This window comes from Colius striatus, chromosome 13 (genome assembly GCF_028858725.1).
Source record: "Colius striatus isolate bColStr4 chromosome 13, bColStr4.1.hap1, whole genome shotgun sequence".
In the NCBI taxonomy this organism is placed as follows: domain Eukaryota; kingdom Metazoa; phylum Chordata; class Aves; order Coliiformes; family Coliidae; genus Colius; species Colius striatus.
This window is the reverse complement of record NC_084771.1, coordinates 4,694,507-4,709,543: the sequence shown is the minus strand read 5'-3', so window position 1 is coordinate 4,709,543 and position 15,037 is coordinate 4,694,507.

Here is a 15,037-nt window from a genome sequence, read left to right as displayed (position 1 = left end):
CAGTTTTGGGTTTTTTTTCCTGTATCTATCTTTGTAATCTGTACTCTTTTTCTTTAAGACTGACCAAAGAAGCATTGAATTAGGGACTTTGGCAAAAAAACCCCTCAGAGCTGTCTGACCAAAGAACTTAAGACCTAGTTTGGAACTGCAGGAATTTCCCAAGCTCTTTCCCATGCAATGTAAAAGGAAAATTGTTTGACAGGGTTTGTGTGTTTGACAGGGTTTTTTTTTTTTACACTTGAAAGATGGTATTTAGTTTGGAAATATGCAAAAAATGACAAGTGAGAGAAAACAATATTCTGTAATATGGTTTTCAATGAATTCATGCAGATTCAGCAGGATTTACCTTCCAAACAAACTGAAATATAAGCATTTAGCTTTTCTTTTGAAGAGGTGGTTTTTCTGTAATGTAATTTCTAACAAATCTTATGTTGTTTACACCTGCAGTTTCTGATTTTCCATCTATGTACCAGCTGTCAGAAAAACACCAAGCCCACAAATTATTGCCTAGATACAGCACAAAAACTCCAAGCTGCTACCATTTGCCAAGCTCAGCATTCTTTACAAAGAATTTGCACCATTTGAACCGTACCAGTTTTACTTTCACTAATGATTTATTATCTGGTTTGTTTGACAGTGTGGCATTTATCATAAATATATCTTTTGTTCAGCTCTGAAGTCAGGTTAACAAATGTAATTACAGTTACTTGTCATGAGAGGTCATGTTTTTCAACATAGAATGAAATGCAATGCCTTTCAAGTAGTTTCTTGATGAGAAATTGTATCAGTTGCCCATAAGAAGCAACAGTGCGATCACACTGTCTCAAAAAAGCTTTTCATCAAAGGGTAAAAATGATCTTTGCAAAATACAAAATACACTCACTCTTGAATGCCAAAGAATCCCAGCAGGCCCCATTTTCTTTATTATCTCTGTGTCAAAGCCATTGAGTGTTGTTTTTGTTATGATGGGGGAGTATTTTTGTAGTTTTGTTTTTTAGGTGGTTTTTTTTTTAGTTTATTTCCCTACTACTAGCTTCAGCTTTCAAGCAGCAGCATCTGTTTTCTGGGGAGGGGAAAAGATCACTGTGTCAGGAAATCCTTTGTAAATATTGACATAGATGATGCATTTTTCATACTATGCAATGTGGTTTAATCTCTGACTGCCAAAGTTTCAAAATGCAAAGCTTGTAGCTTCCCTCCTAAACCTCTCATTTGGCACCTGTATGAAAATGTGTCTTTTGGGGACTTTGAACATCCCACATTAACCAGATGGGCATATGGTTGAGTATCTTAGAAAATCCCTTATCTTTTCTGAACAATGTCAGATGTGTGGTGTTTTTATTTTTAAATATTTATTATTTCTAAGTTGTGCTCTCGTTCTCTTATTGTGGGTAAGTTATTTAGGTCCAGCTCCAAAACCTAGACATGTTGGTGTTAGTGGAAATCTAACTATTTAAGAGTACTAGCTAGTATTTAAGTACTCCATTAGCTGCTATGTAAAATCTTATCAAATAAATCATAACATCAGGGAAAAATGCATTTAAAACCAGAAAATTTCACTAATTACTAAGGTTAAGTCTGGAGTTTCCCAGTGTATCAGCAGTTATATATCAGCAGTTTAACCATTGCTGAATGAAGCAGTCAATATGTTAAGCTCCAGTGCATGTGACTGAACAGATTGCTTATTGATTTTGGTGGAGTTTAGGTCAGGCTTTAGGAGCCACAAAGATCAGAATTGGTAAGCTGAAAGTATATGATGTTGTAGACTGTACGTTCTCATTCATTTTCCTAGTTGAAGGAGAGAGAGAAAATAGAGATGAAAGATGAAAAAAATGGTAATGAGGTTTGGGATTTCTGCTATACTGCTTTAATTTGGTTTAATATTCCAGGAAGGATGATGTTTTGTACTGGTGTAGGATAAACAGAAGGATTGATTTTTTTTTTCTTATTTAATTATTTAATTCAATAATAGCACTCATTTCTAAGAAGAATAAAAGATAATATATTATTAGATACTATCTATCTATAGTAAATAGTGAGACTGGTGTCAGTCTCTTCTCCCAAGTTGTAGGGAAAGAGCAAATGGCCTTGAGTGGCATCAGGAGAGGTATAAGAAAAGCTTTTTCCCTGAGAGAATTGTTACACACTGTCCCAGGCTGCCTAGGGAGGTGGTGGACTCCCCATCCCTAGAGAAACTGCAAAGCCGTGCAGCCAAAGTGCAGAGTGCAATAGTTTATTGATGGGTTTGGCAGTGTGAGGTTAGTGGTTGGACCTAATGATCTTAAAAGTCTTTTGCAGTTAAAATGATTCTATGATTATACAGTAAAAATGTTAACACAGGAGTTAAGTGAGGAGAGTCACAAGTCCATACCTTTGGTATTACTTTTTATAGTTAAACTTTATCGTAGGGGTGAAACAAATAGTTACCATCTCAACTCCTGTTTCTTTTCCATATGTAAGGAGTTGTTTAGTAATACAAAGGATGGATAAGTATTGTTACTGTCTCCTAGATAGTCATCTTTTCTTTTTTCCTGATGTTACAGGTAAATCCTAATTTTCTTGACTGAGATTTGTTTTAAATTTCTGACTACCAAGCTTTTTAACTGGTGTAAAATTACTCCCATCTTCATACTGGATTTATATTGCAGGATTCATATTGCTTGTAGTACAGATTATATAGCGGGCTAAGATTATCACCTCCACTGATCTCAATGAAGTTATTCTGTGAATACATGTGGAATTGATTTTGAAATAGGAAACAATCATCTTCCTATACTGACAAACAGGTTTTTTTATGGTCCATTTAAATTACACTACTTTGGAGACTGCTGTCTACCATGTTATATCATTAATAAAATAACAGATGTTTAACATCAGACCTTTACTGTTGGTTTAATGTGTTATTTGTTTTCTGTTGAAGTACTTCATAATTGTTTCTATTAATTTTCTATTCATAGCATTTAAATTATGTGGGCTTCCCTTCTGGCATGCATCAATATGGTAGCACCTACAAATCTAATAAAATATCCCTTCTGATAATAAATTTCAGACTGACATCAAGCTGCTGGAATGAAAATACGCTAGTTAAGTCAGGATATCACTAAAATTTATGGTTTCTCTAAGATGCCAGTCTTAGGCTTTTAGATTCAGTGCAAAGTCTTAATTGGGGGAAACAGCCTCAGGAGTAGAAACACTAAGACTCATTCCTCCAAACCTCTTAGATTCAGTGTTCAGGCTTACATGGCCTGCAATTGGCTCCAGTAGGAAGGATCAAAGATGTTTAAACACAGTTTATAGGCAGTAGGTGTTTGGCACTGCTCTGTGTGGTAGATGATGAAGGTTTGGAGAAGTGTCAAGTAGATGAAGGTCTTGTTTTGTTGTTGTTATCAGTGGGCTCCCTCATAACCTACTTGAGCACATGCTGTCTAAGCCTTCATTTCATTTGACTATGCTAAGTTTTTCTGCACCTGTGTTGCCTTAACCAAAGCTTAACCAAGCTAATCCACTCTGCTTGAGAGATTTCCTGCCTGCTGAGGCTAGCTGGCTATGAGACCAGAGCACCCTGATGGTTGAGGTGGTACATGAGCCCATTGTCAACACCACTAAATAGCAGAGAGGCAAACCATGGATTCACATGGGCTGTGAGAGGGTCATGGGGGCTTCCAAGACTGTTTAGGTCTCCTGATCACAAAGACTGCAGTTCTGAGTGAGATAAGTGAGCATGCAAGTTTCTGTAACACGGCTTGCTTTTTGTTTACTTGAAGCTGGTCATATGCATGCCATAGGCAGCTGACTCTGAAGCAGCTTTCAGTCCATCTTACTGGCTGGGCTGAGTTCACACACTGCAGATGCTTTCTAGGACTGCACACAAGTCCCTGGCCCAGGGTTCTGCCTTCTTTTTAGATGTTGCAGGACTAAAATAATAATAGAGAACTTAACTTGTAAGACTCTAAATCCTTTATTGGATCTAGTTTTTGCATTCAATATAAGGAGGTAAAGGAAGAATGGGAAAGCAGAGAAAGGAGGAAAGGTTTTGGTGAAGGTGACAAGTAGCAGCCAGGCGTTTCTACCCATTAGAAGCCTGTCAAGAAGCTTGTTAAATATCTTACTTCAGGTTGGCATAGTCAGATTTTTTTCTGTTGTATTGACAGATTCCTTTTGTATTTTTGATGCATAATCAAAAGCTGACATTTCTTTGAAAAAAGAATGCAGAGGAAAGCTGGATCTATAAATTTACTTTGAGTTTTCCTTGGTTTTGTCAGGGCATGACTTGATATCCAACTGAATGTTTAATGTCTCTTTTGTAGGCTTTATTTAATAGCTATTGCTAGATGACTGATGAAAAAATATTTCACTTGCATTAGATTTGAAAATGCTGATGCTTATTTTCAAGTGATATTGTTTGATTGCTTTCATTCTTCTTCCTGAGAAAAGAACCCTAAATGATACTCCCACACCACCTCATTGTGTGTGTGCGCATATACATACATACACACAGAGTGAGACTAATGGTTATTGTTAGCCATTACATACTGTAGAAAAATGAGTCTTTTAGTCTTTTTTCATGGTGGTTCTTACCTAGCACTACCATGTGAATGTCCTTGAGGTTGAAGTATCTACCTTTTACATCCCCTCTGAATGTCATGTTTTCTTTTACCTTCAGAAACGTACATGGAGATGTGAATGTAAGAAGACTGTATGTCAAAAGCTGTGTGAACAGTAACAGATTTATTTTGAATTTCAGAGTTAATGTGGTTTGAATTTGAAACTATTAGGTATGAAGTAGATTACAGTGTAATTTTTCAGACAATATAAAATTTTAGGGTTCTGACGTGTATTTGCAATTTCTCACCTATTAAAACCATTGCTGTATGTCGGGTACCAGTTATCTTAAACAAAATACCAGCAGTACTCCAAAACCACCAGCAGTATGCTATGAGCTGAATGGGCTTTAGAAGTGCATAATATATGGTTATTTGCATTTTCTAAATGGAACAATTTTTATAGGGATGAAAGTAACTGTACCTTTAAAGCCAGTCGGGAGGAACAGCAGCCTTGAGTTCATTGAGGTTGCTAATAATGTCATTTAAATTCTCTAAGCTTTGTACATATGTACAGACCTGAATAATGCTGGTGAGGCTGTAAAAGGCTTTCTCCCATATATTCTCAGTGACTGATTTCTTTTACATCTTCTAGTTACTGTCACAATGTCACTTGTTTACACGTGTGTTCAAAATTAAGAGACAATTAATGTTGAAAGGGAAGTTGGAAAAAAATTCCTATCTTTTACCAACTAAAGCTCATGTGAAATGTGTTCTACCCTTACACTTAAGAGATTTTATTTGGGGAATACAGTTTACTGAGAAAGCGAAGAATAAAGTTTTAATTTGTTTCTTCTTGGAAGCAAAACTGAAGTTTGGTGTGTTAATTAGAACAACTGGATTACCCAGCCTGCCTTAAATCCCAGGAGTAATCAGGAAAAGAGGCTGGCTTTAGGTGTTTCTCACTGTTGCCAGGATTTTAAATTAAAACCTTTGATTAATGAGAAAAGCTTACCATTTCAATTTTTACCTTGGAGGAGGAGTTCACATTTATATATTCATATTTTGTATATACATTTCACTAGGACTATGACTTTTTGATTTAGGAAAACTATGACAGTCTTATAAACTGTGGCAGATAGTGCTCTTAGATTTATTGGACAAGTCTGAGGTCTCTGATAGATATAGCTGGGAATATAGAGAAGCTGTAGGAACAACAAAAGATGTGTTGTTCTCTCTCAAGATGTTTTACAGAAATACAATTTTGAATACATTCAAATACTTCATTTTGGGAGATATATTTGAATGTTCTATATGATATTAGATATGTAATAGTCCTCTTCTATATCTGCACTATTTTGCAGCCTAAGTTCAAAGTATAACAGCAGAGATTTATTTTATCTATCTTTTTTTAATCTTTAGATATTTAGTAGAGTTTGTCTGAATCATTTGGACCTTAGGGTTTAAAATCTGATTGTGTTATGTCTGGCTTGGTGATAAAAAATACACTATTATTTCTTCAGAGTTTTTATTTGAAACTTTTTATCATGAATATCTTGATTGTAATGTAAATGTCTGGATACTAATACTTGTCAACCTCAAACACTAGAAAACCTTTAATGTGCTGACAAAAACATGGACCAAAAAGAGCCTTTGAAATACTGTGAGAAGAATTTACTTAACTAGGGAAGGGGAAACTGTCAGTTTATCTTGAATCATAAAGAATGAAAATTAATGAGAGTTGCTATATATGTAAATATATTGCTTCAGAGAGTTGTGGTAGAGATCTCCTCTCTTCATTTGCAGTAAGGGGAAGAAACCAAAGAATTTGTTTTGGTGAATCATTAGGAAAGCATATCTAATGGCAGTTAATTAATAGAATAAAAGGAGTACATTTGTGTTAGGGTAAAATTTACCTTTGGCAAGCAGATTGCTGTAGCTTGTAACCTCCTGCTCCAAACCACAATCCTTAACTGCATGAACAAAATAAACCTACCTACCAGCAATGTTATCTATAATGAAATTAGGCAGGTGCCTTAAGAGACTTTATAGCTCAAACCCCTGTATTGCCCTGTAGGCATTTGGATTACAACTTCCATTCATAATACAGAGTGTGGTAATACCATGTGGGAATCTCGTGTGAATTGTATATTTTTTGTTGTAACTCACCTGGTTTCTAGCTGCTTGTAATCTTGTGGCTGTGGTTATTGAGATTGATGTTGCATTTCAGTTATAAACAAATGCCTAGTTTATGGTACATTGTATTTGGCTCAAAAGTAGCTGGAGAGTTGAGAAAAACCCAAAATGTGTTAATTACTTTAATTGCTACAAATTTTCTTAGAAGTATTGAAGGCTAAAATCAGGAGCTATTCTCAAGTGGTATATGGAAACCGAAGGCCAGCAACCATAGCATGTGAAGCTGGACTAAAATAAGCCATTGATATTGTCACTTTGGGGTGCAATATTAACACAGGCTATAATTATGCATTGATCAGATTAGGGACATACCTACTGACTGAGGCTCTACAGAACATAAAAGTAGAAATGCTGCTGCCTGGGTGTGTCACTCCACTGTTCAGAAACTGGGATCATTACCAGTTCTGCATTATAACTGTATTGTTTCCATAGACCAGGTGTATTCTGTTTTTTGCTGAAAGATTTCTATTTCTAGTCTAAATCTCCACAGTGGGAATTCTTCCAAAACCAAAAATAACTGATAGCTGAGAAGTGAACTCATAAGAGCTTTCAGAAAGCCATGAAGGATGTTGACTTATTTGAGTGGAAGGAATAGCTCACACTTGTTATCCATACAGGTCTGACTATGGGCTCTTTGCAAAATGGCATTTCTTTGTGTGAAATACTTGCATCACATTGAAAGCTAGAGAATACATTCTACACCTGGTTTTGACAGGCCAGAAAAGCTAAAAGAACAGAAGGATCCTTATGCCCATTCTGGTATCTCATTGTGTAGTGTACCTGGAAATATATACAGGAGCTTTGACTTTAAATACTGAAGTGTTTGAAATATCAATAAAAGATGCTATAGCATATTTTTAGATACTGACTCCTTGTTCTTATTACTGTACCTACTTAGTGTAACTACTTGTATTTAAACTAATATGTCATTTCATTTTCTGAAAATGATGGGTTTTTTGCTGAGTGTGATAATTTCCTGCATCTGAATTTCTTTACACAAACACGTTAGAACTGATGCAGTGCATCAATCTTTTCCATAAGGCCAGAAATGGTTCTCCAAAATAATTTCTCTAAGTTATCAGGTTTTTATACTGTATTCATGCTTTGAATATTCAAGGCAGAAAGCATGTTTAAGATTTGTTCCAATCTAGCAGTGGAACATTAGTTTTGAAATCTAATTGTGACAATTTGGCTGTCAGGAGTAGCTATTTTACTGCTAATGCATCTATTTTGGGCTTGTGGACAAAGCTTGAATAGGTTTTTAACTGCTTTTCAGATGAGTGCAAGTACATTAGGATTCAGGTAACCTGGATACCCTTTGCTTTCTACTATAAATGGCTGAACTACAAGTTTGAATAGTGAATAGTCCTTTGTACTGGTCATTTCTCAATGTCCTACACATCCAGTAATTGTGACACTGCATTTAAGCTTAATTTTTAACTTTAATTAGCTGGTTCTTAATCTTCCTCCATTACCTACCAGTTCTGAGTTAGTGTTTTGGCAATATTTTAGCAATTTTCAAACATCCTAATGAATGATGCTTATCACATTATGATAATCTACTTTTCTGTAGAGTATTAACTTGTACTGTGCTTTTTTACACATTGTATAATAACCAGTATGTGCTTCAGCCCATATGTAGCTGAAGGTTTTTCTACTCAAGATACATTTAGCTTTGCACATGCACCTTTTGTGTTCAGATGCACACTGTCAAAGCTTCAAATATCTTGCACAGAATGGGTGAAAAGTCACTATTTTTACAGGAAATATTCTCTAATTAAAGCAACTGCTTCTTGAATGTGCTTTCCTAAAATTAGATCTAATTCCTACCTGTATCAACACCCCTTACTAGATTTCCTAATTGTAAATAAGAAGTGAAATCTAGATCAGAACCATGTTGAATATGGGAAAAGCTGGATTTAAATTTGAAGTGGGCATTTGTTGCCTTAAAGTCATAATGACCAACAGTTATGAAGTAATGAATGGATAGGAAGACTTTTTCCCCCCAATATGCAGAGAAAAGCATCTGAAGTTATGGATCACCACTTCAACCATTTCATTTAACACTGTTGCCTGTGAAGAATATAATCAAAATGTTATTGCAAAATTAAGTTTACCAATTCATTGACATCCAAGATTGTTAATGTTAAAAGTACTTTAAGAGTATAAATATATATGAATAAAATCATTTTGACATCTATGTTCTTGTGTATAGAATTGAATGAATTATTGCATGTTATGCTTCAGCCAGTTCAGAGACAGAAAATTATTCTCCATGTTACAGAATCGTGATGATTTTTATAGCCTAACATTTAAAATATTCAATATAATTCAATGTTAATGATAGAATTGTAACTGAAGACATTGGGGTAATGTGCAATTGCAGTTCTGCATGTTTTGAAGATACACACACGGATAGAAAAACTAAAAGTAACACCAACTGTATTTTGTCACAAGTGTGAAATTAAGGTTCTTTATTGTCCTGAACACGTGGAAATGTAGAGTTCAACAACCGATGTGCTGAAATTTAAGCAAGCATGTAATGTGTGGATCAGTGATGAATCAAATTGAAAATGCATTTATGACTTCTTCAGTTTCTGAAATGAGCCTAGTGTAAGGTTAGAGCAATCATTCTACATCATTAGTTTAAGGGCTGTAAGGAACCAAAGACAAAGCTTTAAACAAATTATCACTAAGTTGGCCAAGTTTAGGAACTTTTTTTCGTGGTTTTGTTACTCATAAAAGCAAACAGAATTTTACCAGGACTTGTAAAGGCACTTTTTATTGGATTCCTGCCACAGGCAGGCTGGTGATCAAATTTAGCAGCAGCTCTGCATTTCTGTCAAACAAAGCTAGAAGGTTTTTAAACCATTAAAAAGTGATTACAGAAAAACAACGAAAGAAGTAGGTAAAATGACTTTTATTCTACCTGCTGAGGTCTCTGAAATGTGGTAGTTGTTATTCCCAGAGTGTCGTGTGTACAGCGAAACCACTGCTAGTAAAACATGAGCTTCTAAGGTGGAAGGTACTATGCAAGTGCTTTGATTTATAATTAATATAGTGCAAGTGCAGTAGCATGCAAATTCTTTCAGACTACTTTTATAGAGCTAGTGAACTACATAAGATAGCAAATTTAATCTTGGAAAAGCTGAACAGTTGTCACTGCACTTACAGATTAATGTAGATGTCACAGTCTTCTCATTGTTTTTAATTTGCCCTGTAATAGAGAACTGTGCCCATATCAGCGGATGGAAGGAATGTCACATTGACAAGCAGTCCTTCTAAAGGCTCGATATAGATAACGTGGTTGTTTTGTAGGTGAAGGAAACATTCAGGAAATGTCATTTTCTTCTAGAAGGGTTTCTGATTTCCAGTGTTTTGAAATTTCTGCTGGTGCAGCATTGACAAAATGGAACGTTTGTAACTTTAAATGTTGACACTTTCTTGGTAGCTTCTGGATTTAAAAGGAAAAATTAGGACTAAAAGTTCAAAAGGTTCAGGACTTCAATTGCAGAATTTGTCAGCATGCAGAAATGTCACTGAAACTGTTGCAAATGCAGTATTTCAACACTGCATCATGTGAAATGGAGCATCTGAGCTCAGTTGTTGAATTTACCAATATATTATTAAAACTGAACAACTTAGTAGTAGAATCTTAAGAGTAATGTGAAACTGTACTTTCTTTTGTATTCTTATAATATCTAGGGTATGTCACTATAAATTATGATGCTTCAGACAGCTGACTTCCTTCAAAGAAAGGAGTTTTGCCCGTGATTATAAAAGTTGAGTGATTTCCCTGTCCTTATTTCAACCCCTGGGACTTTTGTTATGTTTTCCTTGCCTTGTCCATCTGAGGAGGTGGCATGTAAGAGTGGCTTGTTGGGTACCTGGCCTCCAGCCAAGGTCATCCCATCACATAGATTAAATGATCATACATTTTACCCTATCTGCTCTGTAGCTGTTCTGTTCACATAGTTGAACTATAATTGTCTTGATTTTCATACAGTTAAGAGAAAAATATTTATTCCATCAATTGAAGTACATTTTTTTGCTATGAGATCATTGTTGTACAACAGATCAAACAAATGAAGTTCCCTAACAATATTTCCAACTTTTACTTAGAAGGTATTTGCCTATGCACTAATGGATTAGTGACAAGAATTTTTTGAAGTATTTTCTGTTGTAAATATTGTCAGGTAGCAGAAGAGAAGAAAATACTGAACTTTCCAAATAGAACATTACATTAGAAAAATGCAAATTTAATATCCATAAATTGAACATCTCCAGGGATTTTCTTGTTCATTTAATATGCACAGAAGAATGCTAATTTAACGTTTATCAGACTCAAAGTTCATTATTCTAATGAGAAGTTCAGATGTGTGACAAAGTCCATTTAGCAGGGAAATGAATAGATTTAATTGCATGCTGTTGGGGAGATAAATAGACAATTTACACCAAACTTTGTTATGGAGTAAGGTACATGAAAGTAAACTTGATATAATTAAATGATCAGTAGAGCTATTTGTCATTTCAATATAAGATAGATCTGAACTCATTGGTTTTCAGTAGATTACTTTTGAAATAACAGCTAGATTTTTCTCTCAGGTTAATTTTACAGTGTTTTAGTGTTCAGTAGATCATGTTAAAGATACATAAACATCAAATAAATCATTGATAATGCACCAGAGATATATCAAGAATGAGAAAATGCAAATCTTCAGAAATTATCTTTATTATGTAATCTTCTTCTCTTTGTGTTTGGCTTATGTGTCCTTTTCTCAGTGGTGAGTCTTTACTAAAATGGAACTCTTTGAGAATTGGCCATAAATACTGAGATGTTCTGCAATGGTAGAAATTTCTGGGCATGTAGCAAAACCTTAGCATCAGACTCATATACTTACCATGTCCCTCAGCATCACATCTACACAACTTTTAAACATCTCCAGTAATGATGACTCCACCACTCCCCCAGGCCTTTTGTTCCAATGCTTAATAACCCTTTTGGTGAGGAAGTATTTCCTAATAGTCAACCTAAACCTCCCCTGGTACAACTTGAAGCCATTTCCACTTGTCCTGTCACTTATTATTCAGGAAAAGAGAATGACCCTCCACTTCACTACAACCTCTTTTCAGATAGTTAGAGAGTGATTGTGTCTCCTCTCAGCCTCCTCTTCTCTGGGCTAAAAAACCCCTGTTTCTCTCCAGTGACTCCTCATAAGACTTGTGCTTCACCTGCTTTGTTGCCCTTTGGAAGGGCAACAGTACTTCAATGTCACTCTTGTAGTGAGGAGCCTCAAACTGAACACAGTATTTGAAGTGCAGCGTTACCAGGATAAAGTACAGGGTGAGAATCACTTCTCTGGTCTTGTCAGACACTATTTCTGATACAAGCCAGGATGCCATTGGTCTTCTCTGTCACAGGGGCACACTGCTGGCTCGTGTTTAGTTGTTGTTGATTAATATTGCCAGGTCCTTTTCCTCTGGGCAGCTTTCCAGACACTCATCCTCACTCATGCTTGTAGGCTTGGGTGGTTGTGGCCCAAGTGCAGGACCAGGCACATGGCCTTGTTGAAGCTCATACAATTGGACTTGGCCTATCAATCCAGCCTGTCCAGATCCCTCTGAAGAGCCTTCCTGCCCTCAGACAGTTCAACACTCCCACACAGTTTGCTGTTGTCTTCCAATTTACTGAATATGTACTACATCTTTTTGTCCAGATCATTGGTAGAGATGTTAAACCAAACTGTTCCCAATGCTAATTGAAGCCAAATGATTAAAGCCAGTTATCTACTGTGGGAAGATCTGGGAAGAGTAATAAGGAAGAGGCATAAATACACTTTTAGACAGGTCCTGTAAGTCTTCACTAAACAATAGCTGCCTAGCTTACCCAGGGTAAGCAGGAGTTTAATCCCTATAACACTTTTGCACTTGAAACCTGGTGAAGTATCATCTTCTAGCCAATAAGAGAGGAATAAAGTTTACCTTGTTTCAGTGCCTAATCTCCAAGTTTTATCTTAGAGGTCACATTGGTACAATACGTAGATGTTTAGAAACTGGATGGGAAGGATGAAAGAGGTCCTATGTCAATAGCAAGGAGGTGAGGGACAATTTCATTACTGATTAGTAACGATCAGCTGATTTGAGCATTAATCAAGAAGTCTTTTGATTTTACAGCTCTATTAGATCATGTAGTCTGGAAGCACTTGTGGTTTTGAATGAGAGAAGACAGGAAAGACTGAGTCATATGTTCTTCTTGAGAGAATTTTCTTCTTTTACTTTTGTTTGACAAATTGATTTTGAAGATTTTACTGGTGGTAATATGGAATGGTGCCTCTGCAACAATTCCTAATGCAGTCTTTTAAACTTCATCTTTTGTGCAAAGAGGTGAAGCATCTATGGGAAACTTGAGACCTTTATCAACAGTATAAATTGTGTATGTATTTGTTATAAGGAGCCTTATAACACAGTGAGCATAGGAAAGGAGAATGTTTAGCCTGGAAAACAGTCTTGTCACGTGGAACTTATGATTTATAGCTGTTGTCAAGCTTTACCACCAATATTATTATTCTAGAGTAACGTATTTATAAAGAAATATATTCCAGTACATTTTATGCAAGGGGAATGACATCACTTGGAACTTGTTAAAGATGTTTCTGGTGTTCAACAAATATATTGCATTCTTTATAGAGCCTCCTGTAAAATCCTACCAAAACTGTATCCTTACTTTTTTGGCACTGTAATGTTTTTTCTTTAGAGAATGTGAATGTTAAACGATGAGTAACTTGGGAAGTGCAAGCAGAAGTGGAGTAAAAATTGAGTACCTGATATCACTTGTTGGTTTAAAAGCAGTTTATAGATTTTAAAAGCAAAATTTTGTTGTACTTAATATGATGGAAATAGTGTAAATATAGAAGTGCATGTAACACTTGAACTACTAAGAGCTCAATATTTTAAGTAAAAGTAAGGGAAAAAAAATGCATTGGAACAGGCTCTGTTAATGGCAGGTATTATCTTAGATGAACAGCTCTGCTGAAAAGGATAAAGTCCAGGAGGTCCCTGGTTGCAGGATTCTAATAAGGAGGTCAGAGATGGAGGAGAAAGGTTTATTGCATTTAAATCCTTTCAATGATGCATTAGTGGGTCAATAGGAACAAATGAGAATGGCAGCCTAAGAAAGGAGTATTTTACGGGACAAGTAGGGATATTTCCTTCTAAGTTCATCATTTACTTTGTAAGGTTACGTTGGAAACACAGCAAAACATAAGATCTGTCTTTAAGCTGCAGAAGAGCATTTGCCTGGTTTTGTTTCTGTTATGCCAGCATAAAAGAGGAATGATCTTGCTGCAGTGGTTGGGTTAGAAAATTTCCTTGAACTGCTCAACTGTGCATAACTATTGTTTTAACAAAGTGTTTTACTCTGAATGTCAGAGGAGAAGGTGAATGCAAAAATTTAATACCAAAGCTTCCAGTAGGAGGGTTTTCTCCAATTTTTAAGAAACTGAAGAAGGGCATCTTGAATGGTTAGGCCTTGATATTGCTTCACTGTTTTTCTGCCTGTCTCACTTGGTTTACATCCTATGTCACAGAAAATGTTCTTAATATACAAAAGTAATTATAAAAGAACCTAAAAAGCAACTGTGACATTTTCTTTTATTTATTATTGAGGTGGTTTTTGCTTGCCTGATTTGTAAATCAATTTTCATTTATGAGTACAAGGATAAAATGAAGTAGAACTTTTTGTAAGATCACATGATAGTGGACCTCAAAGTCTTTATTTGAACTTTGGGAGACCAATCTAATTTCTAAACCATTTTTGATGAATCACAACAGCTGCTTTGAGTAGTGAGTTTATTTTCAGTTATGATACCTCGTTGTTTGGTTTTTCTCTAGGTTTTTATTCTTTTCAGACTCAGTTAAGATGCATTACTCTGACATCTTTGAGTTGTGGATGCCTTCAGGTAACTGTGCAATGTACTGACTTTGCAAATGTGTGTTAAAGGTTTTCTATATCTGGATAAATTAGTTAGCTTTCATAGTCATGCTACTCTGACTATGGCTGTTTAGAGTTGCCCCTTGTGCTTTAGCATAGATTTCTAATTTTAAGTTGCTTTTGTTTTCATGTATGTACTTCAGAATCTCACTTTTCAGGTCATTCGGTTCCATTTTTTACAGTATGTCCCGTTTTTAACCACTTTTCTTGCTGCCTGGACTTTTCTTTCCCTACACTATCAATTCACTCTAAGATGATCAGATACTCTTGACACTGTTGTATATTGATGGTGAGTGTTGTAGTAGTGGGT